Source organism: Electrona antarctica, assembly GCF_951216825.1.
Source record: "Electrona antarctica genome assembly, contig: scaffold_187, whole genome shotgun sequence".
Lineage (NCBI taxonomy): Eukaryota > Metazoa > Chordata > Actinopteri > Myctophiformes > Myctophidae > Electrona > Electrona antarctica.
In genome coordinates, this window is record NW_027637309.1 from 169,286 (window position 1) to 180,512 (window position 11,227).

An 11,227-nucleotide genomic window follows, 5' to 3' on the forward strand; every position below is an offset into this window, starting at 1 on the left:
TGGGAAGTAGTGGGGGAGATGGAATTGGTATTGTATTATTATTATTTTGTATACAACTTTGTAATGCTACTGTTTGTGTGCAACAGCAACACTCTTGAAAACAGTATTGGAATGTGGGTTTGAACCTACTTAGCTTTTTGATGTAAATCAATCAAGACACCTTCAAGTAGCAGATGCCAAAACATCTATTTTTCCATATTTAAATGATATACTTTTAGGGGCATGCCATGTCGTCTACCTGAACAGCCTTTGTGATCTGCTGGGAGATTGCGATCTACCTTTTGGGCAGCCCTGGTGTAGAGTGTTATTTTATTTATTTTTTGGCAGTGCATTTGGTGTGTTTTTGCACACACACAAATTAAGGGACCATTGAAAAACATGCAGATACTTTATCGTATGTACAAGGACAAATAATGTAGCAGAGGCTCTTCGGCACAAAGACTGAATAGAAAAGCAAAACACTGTAATGTGACACGCATTTATCTGTTCTTTTCCCAAATAAAAGTACATTTCAAAAAGGAAAAAAGGCTCTAAATATGTGTTAAGTCTTGCATTTGTTAACAGTCATGAGTAATATGCGTCTCACCACTGTCAGGGAAGAGGTGGCGGCTGTGACCTGCTGGGTGTTGCTGATGCTGAATTTCATCTGAGAAAAGTTCCAAACATATTTATTGTGTACAAGGGTTGGTGTTGAATTTGAAAACAGTCATGAGTGATATGCATCTTACCACCGTCAGCAAAGAAGTGGCTGGGACCTGCTGCATAGTGCTGCTGCTGCTGAGTTTCATCTGAGAAAGGTTCCAAACATATTTATTGTGTACAATTCTTTAAGGGTTGGTGTTGAATTTGGAAACAGTCACGAGTGCTGTGTATTATTATTTATTACCTGCATGTCCAGCATGGAAGAGCTCCATTTCATCTCCATCCTGGCTGTCGTGCTGCTGAGTGCTGTCTATAAAGGTTGAAAGATATATTGTAAAACTTTGGCCTGTTGTGTGCTGCCTCAAAACGGTCATAACAAATATTTCTCTTACCAGTTGGAGGTGGGAAATTGGAGGTGGTTTCTCTCTCCGTGACGTGGGGCTCCACAAACGACATGATGTCGAATAGTGGCGATACTGGGCCCTTCCTGCCTTCACTGCCACTTTTTGGGGCTCTTAATTCCCTCCGTACCCTGGTGTACTGGTTCCGGAGGCCTGTCCACCTATCAAAGCACCTTTGTGCTGAGTATGCAAGACACGGAAATGAAGCATATAGCACAAATCCAAAGGGACACCCAGGAAAGGTTTTTTGTCCATTTGATAGATATGTATTATAGGCCTATCCAAACGTTAAAGAATGATTCACTCAATCAACATGGTTTGTATTCTGTCCTATTCAAATTGTTGCCCAAGGCACTGCAGAGGTCTGGGTTTACTCTACTCTACTCATCATACCTGATCCCTACAACAAGCATCTCTCCTTCATATTTTTTACATGATAAAATCAAGTAGGCTTATACCATTTCTTGATTCCAAGCAGTGTATAATCACAGTATGATACACGTATCGACAGGAATACAAGCAGAGTGGGCACCTCGATCATAAATAGGATATTTTGTCCAACATGTAGAAGTATATGGAAAATGACCTCAAGTAATATACGTCCATGATTTGGACATATAGCCTCAATGCTGCATCATTTATACTATCTTACTTCCTTCAAGGTATTGTTTATTGGGAAAATGAATTTATATAGAGGATTTGTAGCAATTACGCCCGAACTTTACGCAGAGTAGACGCGTGACGCACGTGCTTGGTGGAGCCGCTATCATTGCGGCCTAGCTACATCAGGCTTTTCAGCGCGCACACACGAGCCCCGCATACGCGCACAGCACATATTAACTGGATGCGTGGGGCACGTGTACGCGCGCGCGCTTTGAAAAGCCGTGTGTGGCTCGGCCGTATAGGGAATGAACTTGAATACGGTTTTAATTTCCTTCTGAATATATTTGAGACGACGAGCTAATTTGAGACCCGGCCTCTTTATTAATGAGAGCCTATACGGGAGGCATGAAGATGTCCACAAAATACGTGAAGCCTATAGAATAATGATTTATATTTGGGTCAAAAAGTCAGATCAAATGAAGAATAAATCACAACATCGCATCTGTGCTCAGTTACACGCGTTCGGAAATAGCGCACTGAGCGCACGGTGCAATGCAAACTAATAGGCGAGTGCGCTCCCGGTGCGCATTTCCGAAGCACACATGTAGCAAAATGTTAGAATTACTAGACCTTATTGTCCAATGTTTAAGCATGTTCAAATCACTTACACATTTTGATGTCCTTTTTTACATTTTGGAACAAATTGCCTATATTTAATAGAGGTGCACAGACCCTTCCTTGCATGGTGCCAACCTATGCTGTTACAGTGGCAGCGGTGGCCGAACGGATAACGGCGCGGTCTAGATACCGGAAGGTTCCCAGTTCGAATCAGCCGTCCGACACGTTAAAATTACCACCGCTGAAATGCCCTTGAACAAGGCATCAACCACTACGATGAAATGTGTTCTATGAGCAGGGCCTGGCTGGAAACAAGTTCTTGAGCTTAGCCCAGATACCCTGGGTAAATATAGATTTCATTTCATTTCATTTCATTTCATTTCATTTCACCCATCCCATGCCATCTTATCCTACGTTTGGCTGTATTTCGCCTACTTACCATCTTCGCCTATCTCAAGGCCAATAGCCAGATATGCGGCCCATCTCATGTCGTTCCTGGAGTGGAACGGATGCCTCTTATTGTACAGGATGGGGTAGTTGGAAACACAAAAAATCAATCTTTCTTCAAAAGATGCCATGATGCTCTCTGCTAGTCTGCGTCCCTGGGGGGTTACTAGCCCACAATCAGTGCCAGATAGAATCGACAAATCTGGTACTGATTGTCGAACGAACTTAGTACCAGACTGGAGTGGAGACAGCTGCGCGTAACTTGGAGACTCCAAGTTGCGTCCGGGCGCACGGCTGTCTCCACTTTATCAGTACCACCACAGTAGCCGGTGCCAAGTCTGGCACTGATTCTGTGTGTATGTAGTAGCCTCCATGTACTAGCAGAGAGCATGGAGATCATTTGAGGAAAATTCATATTTTCTGTTAGAAACCACCCCATTATTTTTAATAAAGTGCATCCATTTTACCACAACACGCTCAGACGACTTGCTGCATTTCAGGCTGTTAGCCATGACGCAGACGTCGATGGTAGGCTATAGGCGAAATATAGGATAAGATGACATGCGTCTCCAAGTTGGAGCCTCCAGGTTGCAGCGCCTGGGCGCACGGCTCTCCACTCTGCAGTCGGACCGTTCAGCGACTTTACATTTACATGACTACGACTCTTTCATAATCTCCAATGCGCACTGCCCATGCAAACTGAACACACGGGCCATGGCATTCATATTAACTTTGTTTGTTATATAACAACCGAATCATATGGAATGGTTTGAAGTAGGCCTAATTCATTTATAATGTCGCATCCTCTGTGTAAAGCACTGATGTCCTTTTATATCGTTGGTCCGTGGTCTGGCGGATAACTATTGATTATGGGTCGGGTGGAATAACAAACTGATGCGAGGGGGAACGAGAGATCCCAAACTTCACGGAGTCGACGTGACACCTGAATTATTTGATGGCTTGCATGCAAGCTCTTTTGATATGGATATGTGGATACTGTAGCCTACTGTTTCTGGGTTAGGAGTGAATGACAAAATGCATGCACCTTGAATTATAACGTTTGTTTTAATTTTTTGTTCGGCCACGACGGGCAGGGATTCTATTTTCCTGTTGAATTGCTTTCTGGACCAGACCAAACTACTTTTATTTACAATAAAATCCTTTTCGTTCCGAAAGTGCCTATTTCCTCTTCCGTGACTGTGCACTGTGCACTGCAGTAAAAATAAAAGTACAAGTGTGAAAAGACCGCCCAGTGTAGCGTCACAAACGGACCTTCTCTCCTATTGGTTGGCGGGTAAACCCAACCCCTTTTGTCTTGTCTGAAGTCCCACCCAGGTCTTTCAATGTTTCGCCTACAGCTCGCTTCATGCCTTGTGTCTTGCCCCCCACACCCCATGTAACAAGTTTGTCTCATCAAACCACGTGACTCCCATTGGAAATGAATTGGAGCTGTTTCACCGCTCCGTTTTTGATGAGACTTCGATAAGACGGCTGTCTGATAGGTGTGAACGGCGCCTAAGAGATTTTACACTCGTGCCACGGAAGTCACGTTAGAGGCTGGCCCAGGCCACCCCCTCCCCCTCCTGGGTGACAAGGCTCCCAGGGGCCGCGTGGAGAGCCAGGCAAAACGCCACATTGTGTGTTTTTCAGGTAGGGTAGGGCTCCTTTCCAGCACTATCCGCATGTTTTCAACACTTAATCAGGGGAGAGCGCAAACTTGCGTTCACGCTCTCCCCTGAGGGTGAACCACTTTCACTTTTCACTTTTTAGACATTTTATTTGATTTTGTCAATAGTTTACAGGCAATTCATCAATACAACAATAGTCACACACTGTTCATGGCATAAATACATACATTAATACATACATTACTGATCACATCTTTAACAAGGTACAGATTCTTTTTCTTTTTTTTTTTTTTTATAGCACATCTTTTAAAAGGTCATATACCAAACCAGATTCTCCCACTTTCCACATTTCCTTTATTACCCTTGTGTTACATTTGGTCTTGTCCCTGAGGATGTAGTCCCTGGCTATCGTCACTGCTAATTTGGCCACTGACTCCGTGGGCATACAAAATCTTTTGAAAACCAGAATATTTCGGCATTTCCAGATAGCGTCTTTAGTGCAGTTGATCACCGCCCACCATCTTAACCAATTTTCACAGTTGTTACCATTTAGTTCCCCATACATAATGTCATTTTCTGTGGGGTCCCTATGAAGGTCTATCAGCCAGGGCCTCAGGAAGCCCCAGACCTTGTGAGCATGTGGACAAAACCAGAATAGATGTTTGACGTATTCATCTGAGTCACATGTTACTCTTGGGCATTTGCTAGTTCTGGAGCATCTCCTTCCATGCAAAAATGCCCTGGTAGGGAGACAGTTTTGTACTGTGCTCCAGGCCACGTCTTTATGGACATTTTGCAAGAAAGGAGAGTTTACATTCTTCCAGACCTGTAAACATTCTTTTGAAATTAAGGTACTGACCGGCACCGTCCTAGTTGTCTGGGGCGACAGGCCCTTTTCAACAATCTCCCTACTGATCTTGTCTACTGACGTTCCCTTCAAGTTAGCGGACTGAAACAATATCATTGCCTTATCATATATTGTAGGCCTTGTTTCAGCATGTGGGGTGTCTAATGGGAGCCTCTTCCCAAAACGCTGCGCTATATTTTGACCCACCCAAAACTTAGCAAAAAAGGACCATAAACATGTGTTATTGACATTCAGAACAGATTTTACAATTGGAGTTAGAAACAAGGCTTCTAATTTGATGCCCAAATCTGGTACTGCTTTCCCTCCCTTATCCAAAGGTCTATACATTATTTCCCTTTTTACTCTCTCCTGCTGAGAACTCCATAAAAACTGAAAGACAGATCTTCTCAGAGGATTGAGGAAGGTTCTAGGCACAGGCAAGGTGGCAGCCAGATACGTTAGCGAGGCATAGATTTCTGCTTTTATAATTAAAACCTTTCCTGTAATGGACAAGTCTCTTCCCTCCCATCTTAAAAACTTACTTTTAAGCTTTGGAAGTCTTGACTCCCAGTTAACCTTTAACATGTCTTTGCCTATTTCAATTCCGAGCACCTTAATTCGATCATTCTTTTCTGTTAGCCCCAAATTCATTTTCTCTTCCCTCCAATGTGTATACAAACATTCACTTTTAGCTCTATTGAGCTTAGCCCCTGATGCCCTGGAAAAACAATCGCTCCATCCAAGAGCTTTATCCACTGAGGTGTTATCTGTAGCTAAAATGGTCATATCATCCATATACAGGGTCATCTTTGCCTCCCTCCCGCTGCTCCCTGGTACCAAAAGCCCACGGATGGACTGATCTTGTCTTATTGCGCAAGCCAGAGGTTCCATGGCAAGGATAAAAAGGACAACAGACAGGGGGCATCCTTGCCTAACCCCCGATTCCACCTTAAATGTGTCAGTGCTGTTTCCATTGATGACAACCCTGCTCACACATTCTTTATGGAGCACATCAATCCAGGCCCTAATTGTTGGCCCAAAACCGAAGGCCAGCATTACCTTCTTTAAGTAGGCATGGTTAACCCTATCAAAGGCCTTTTCTAGGTCTAGGCCTACTATACACAGGGGCACCCTTCTGTCAATTGAGTACAAAAAAGAATCCCTTACCAGAGCCAGACTATCACTCATGGAGCGTCCTGGGACAACGCAGGTTTGCTCATCCCCCACCACATTTCCCGCCACCCCCTGTAACCTGAAAAAGAGTGCCTTTGCCAGGATCTTGCGATCCACACCCAACAAAGTAAGTGGTCTCCAATTTTTTATCTCTTTTTTATCACCTTTTTTAAAAAGCAAAGAAATTGTGCCTTCTCTCAAAGTTGCAGGTAGTTGGCCCATGCGTAGGCTTTCATTAAACACTTCTAAAAGGTGACATTTAATTTCTTCCCAGAAAGTGACATAAAATTCCTTTGGCAGGCCATCTGTTCCCGGTGCCTTGTTATCCTGCATGCTTTTTACAGCTTTAAACAGCTCATTAACAGTTAACTCTCCTTCCAACAATCCATTAAAATCCCCTACACTCTTATTCACCTTTGAAAGGATCATCTCTAGGGAAGGACTGTCGAGGTCCTCACCTTTATAGAGGTCGGCATAAAAGTTACCTACCACCGTAAGTATGTCTTTGGTTACCGTTTTTTCGTTGCCATTTTCATCTTTTATGGCTTCCATAATATTCTTGGGTCTTGCTAATTCTTTAAAAAAGTACCTTGTGCACTTTTCATTTTGCTCCATATGTTGCACACGGCTACGGGTTATTAGGCCACGACTCGTCTCTGCGCATCTTCTTAACATCTCACGTTTTAAATTGGCTATTTCTTCAGATACATTCAAACCAGCATGTGCCATTGTATACAGTCTTTGCAATTTTGCCTGCTCTTTTTTACATTTAAAACGTTTTGTTTTTGCAACTTTTCTGCCAACCTCCATAAAAAAACGTTTTACTCTCTCCTTCACATCCTCCCACCATTCACCAACCGTGTTGAAAGCAAATTGTAGTGAAGACCATTGAACTAATTTTTCTTTTAGTCTGTCAACAACCTTCTTCTCCTGGAGCAGGGAAGTGTTAAGCTTCCAGGACCCCTTCCCCCTCTCAATTTTTTCTTTCAAAACCATGGTACAATCAATTTTAGAATGGTCAGAAAAACACACTGGGGTAACCGATGCCCGTTGAACCTGCAAACCTTTTGAGGTCAATAGAAAATCAATCCTCGAGTGGGTTCGTCCATTGGTCCATGTGTACCCAGGCTGTCTGGGGTTCATGGCACGAAAAGTATCCATTAATTTAAAATCTTTTATAATGTTTTTCAATGACTCTGTGCTGGAGTCCAGCCTAACTGTACTCGTTGTGAGCCTGTCTTTGGCATCAACAAGACAGTTAAAATCACCTCCCAAGATAATCTCACTGCCACACACCAACAGAGGCTGTAGGGCATTTAATGTCTCAAGGCGATGTTGTAGGTCCGCTGGACAGTACACATTAATCAGTCTTACACTGGCATTGTTTATTTCAATGTCCACACACAAAACCCTCCCGTGGATAACATGTTGGACCCTCTTTATGTTAAAGCCCCACCCTTTAAACAGCACGGCCACCCCTGATGACCTGTTGTCATTGTCTCCAGACCATACAGACTGTCCGTGGCTCCACCTGGCCTCATAACCCTTATAACTGTCTTTAAAGGGGATGTTGCACTCCTGCAAGAGGAATATGTCATTACCCTCTGAGTGCAAAAAGTTAAAGGCTGTCAGACACTTAACCGGGTCGTTCAAACCTCTAGTATTGAGGGAGGCGATGGAGATAGCAGCCATTAATTAGGGTAAGGGGAGACCCTTGAACGGGTCTGTAGGGGGGCTGGTGCGGAGCTTTTTCCCTTTGTTCCTTTTGGGTTTTTCCCAGATGCCCTCCCCCACTGCCCCCTTCATTTGGGTGGCATTGGAGAAGAACTCAAGGCTCTGGGGATCCAAAAAGGAGACAGAGGTAGTAAGAGGGGATGGCCATACCTGGTTATCGGCGTCGATGGACTCTCCCGAGGAGGAGTGCTGTTGCCGCTTCTGGGATGTGGGTTTCTGGCCGGCTGAGTCATCCGAGGCCATGATCAGATGCTGTGCTGGTCCCACTGGACCTGGCAGATCGACGATCAAGGCATCCAGGAGATCACGACAATCAGCTGAACAGATGGTGGTGGAGTTTGCCAGTTGCTGTGCGAGACTGATGTCCTCCTCGTGATCTAGACGAGACGAGACACCCACGAGACTGATGTCATCCTCGTCTGGCTGGTCCTCAGCTGGTGTGGCGCTCCAGTCCAGCTGGCCGTCCTCTCCCATCAGGGCGCTTTCTCCGGGTGGCTCGAAGTTCGCCTCCGCTGCTGATGTTGGTGGTTCGGCGATGGCTGCAGGAGTGTCTCCCCGGACGTTCTGTGCCGGCTCGGCTTGTTGAAGGTCGGCTGCTGGAACTTCCTGTGGAGGTGTCGGCTCCACATCTGGGGCAAGGTTGTGCTCCGGGTCCGTCTGCCAAAAGTTAGGATCTATCTGGCTGGATGCCTTGAAGGCATAGGATTTGGGGCAAGTCCTGAAGGTGTGGGAGGTGGCTCCGCAGAGGTTGCACTTCTTCGGCTCTACACAGTCCCTGGTGGTATGACTGGACGTTTTGCAGTGCTTGCAGTAGGTGTTGTTGCAATCAGCCGCAAAATGGCCCAGCGAACCGCACTTCCTGCACGTCTTGGGCTGGCCTTGATAGAAAACGTTTCCTCTCACCCTTCCCAGCTGGATCGTAGAGGGTAGATGTTGTAGCTGCCCGTGCACTTGGTCTCTCCTCAGCTTGACCCAAAAACCCAAAAGGAACAAAGGGAAAAAGCTCCGCACCAGCCCCCCTACAGACCCGTTCAAGGGTCTCCCCTTACCCTAATTAATGGCTGCTATCTCCATCGCCTCCCTCAATACTAGAGGTTTGAACGACCCGGTTAAGTGTCTGACAGCCTTTAACTTTTTGCACTCAGAGGGTAATGACATATTCCTCTTGCAGGAGTGCAACATCCCCTTTAAAGACAGTTATAAGGGTTATGAGGCCAGGTGGAGCCACGGACAGTCTGTATGGTCTGGAGACAATGACAACAGGTCATCAGGGGTGGCCGTGCTGTTTAAAGGGTGGGGCTTTAACATAAAGAGGGTCCAACATGTTATCCACGGGAGGGTTTTGTGTGTGGACATTGAAATAAACAATGCCAGTGTAAGACTGATTAATGTGTACTGTCCAGCGGACCTACAACATCGCCTTGAGACATTAAATGCCCTACAGCCTCTGTTGGTGTGTGGCAGTGAGATTATCTTGGGAGGTGATTTTAACTGTCTTGTTGATGCCAAAGACAGGCTCACAACGAGTACAGTTAGGCTGGACTCCAGCACAGAGTCATTGAAAAACATTATAAAAGATTTTAAATTAATGGATACTTTTCGTGCCATGAACCCCAGACAGCCTGGGTACACATGGACCAATGGACGAACCCACTCGAGGATTGATTTTCTATTGACCTCAAAAGGTTTGCAGGTTCAACGGGCATCGGTTACCCCAGTGTGTTTTTCTGACCATTCTAAAATTGATTGTACCATGGTTTTGAAAGAAAAAATTGAGAGGGGGAAGGGGTCCTGGAAGCTTAACACTTCCCTGCTCCAGGAGAAGAAGGTTGTTGACAGACTAAAAGAAAAATTAGTTCAATGGTCTTCACTACAATTTGCTTTCAACACGGTTGGTGAATGGTGGGAGGATGTGAAGGAGAGAGTAAAACGTTTTTTTATGGAGGTTGGCAGAAAAGTTGCAAAAACAAAACGTTTTAAATGTAAAAAAGAGCAGGCAAAATTGCAAAGACTGTATACAATGGCACATGCTGGTTTTAATGTATCTGAAGAAATAGCCAATTTAAAACGTGAGATGTTAAGAAGATGCGCAGAGACGAGTCGTGGCCTAATAACCCGTAGCCGTGTGCAACATATGGAGCAAAATGAAAAGTGCACAAGGTACTTTTTTAAAGAATTAGCAAGACCCAAGAATATTATGGAAGCCATAAAAGATGAAAATGGCAACGAAAAAACGGTAACCAAAGACATACTTACGGTGGTAGGTAACTTTTATGCCGACCTCTATAAAGGTGAGGACCTCGACAGTCCTTCCCTAGAGATGATCCTTTCAAAGGTGAATAAGAGTGTAGGGGATTTTAATGGATTGTTGGAAGGAGAGTTAACTGTTAATGAGCTGTTTAAAGCTGTAAAAAGCATGCAGGATAACAAGGCACCGGGAACAGATGGCCTGCCAAAGGAATTTTATGTCACTTTCTGGGAAGAAATTAAATGTCACCTTTTAGAAGTGTTTAATGAAAGCCTACGCATGGGCCAACTACCTGCAACTTTGAGAGAAGGCACAATTTCTTTGCTTTTTAAAAAAGGTGATAAAAAAGAGATAAAAAATTGGAGACCACTTACTTTGTTGGGTGTGGATCGCAAGATCCTGGCAAAGGCACTCTTTTTCAGGTTACAGGGGGTGGCGGGAAATGTGGTGGGGGATGAGCAAACCTGCGTTGTCCCAGGACGCTCCATGAGTGATAGTCTGGCTCTGGTAAGGGATTCTTTTTTGTACTCAATTGACAGAAGGGTGCCCCTGTGTATAGTAGGCCTAGACCTAGAAAAGGCCTTTGATAGGGTTAACCATGCCTACTTAAAGAAGGTAATGCTGGCCTTCGGTTTTGGGCCAACAATTAGGGCCTGGATTGATGTGCTCCATAAAGAATGTGTGAGCAGGGTTGTCATCAATGGAAACAGCACTGACACATTTAAGGTGGAATCGGGGGTTAGGCAAGGATGCCCCCTGTCTGTTGTCCTTTTTATCCTTGCCATGGAACCTCTGGCTTGCGCAATAAGACAAGATCAGTCCATCCGTGGGCTTTTGGTACCAGGGAGCAGCGGGAGGGAGGCAAAGATGACCCTGTATATGGATG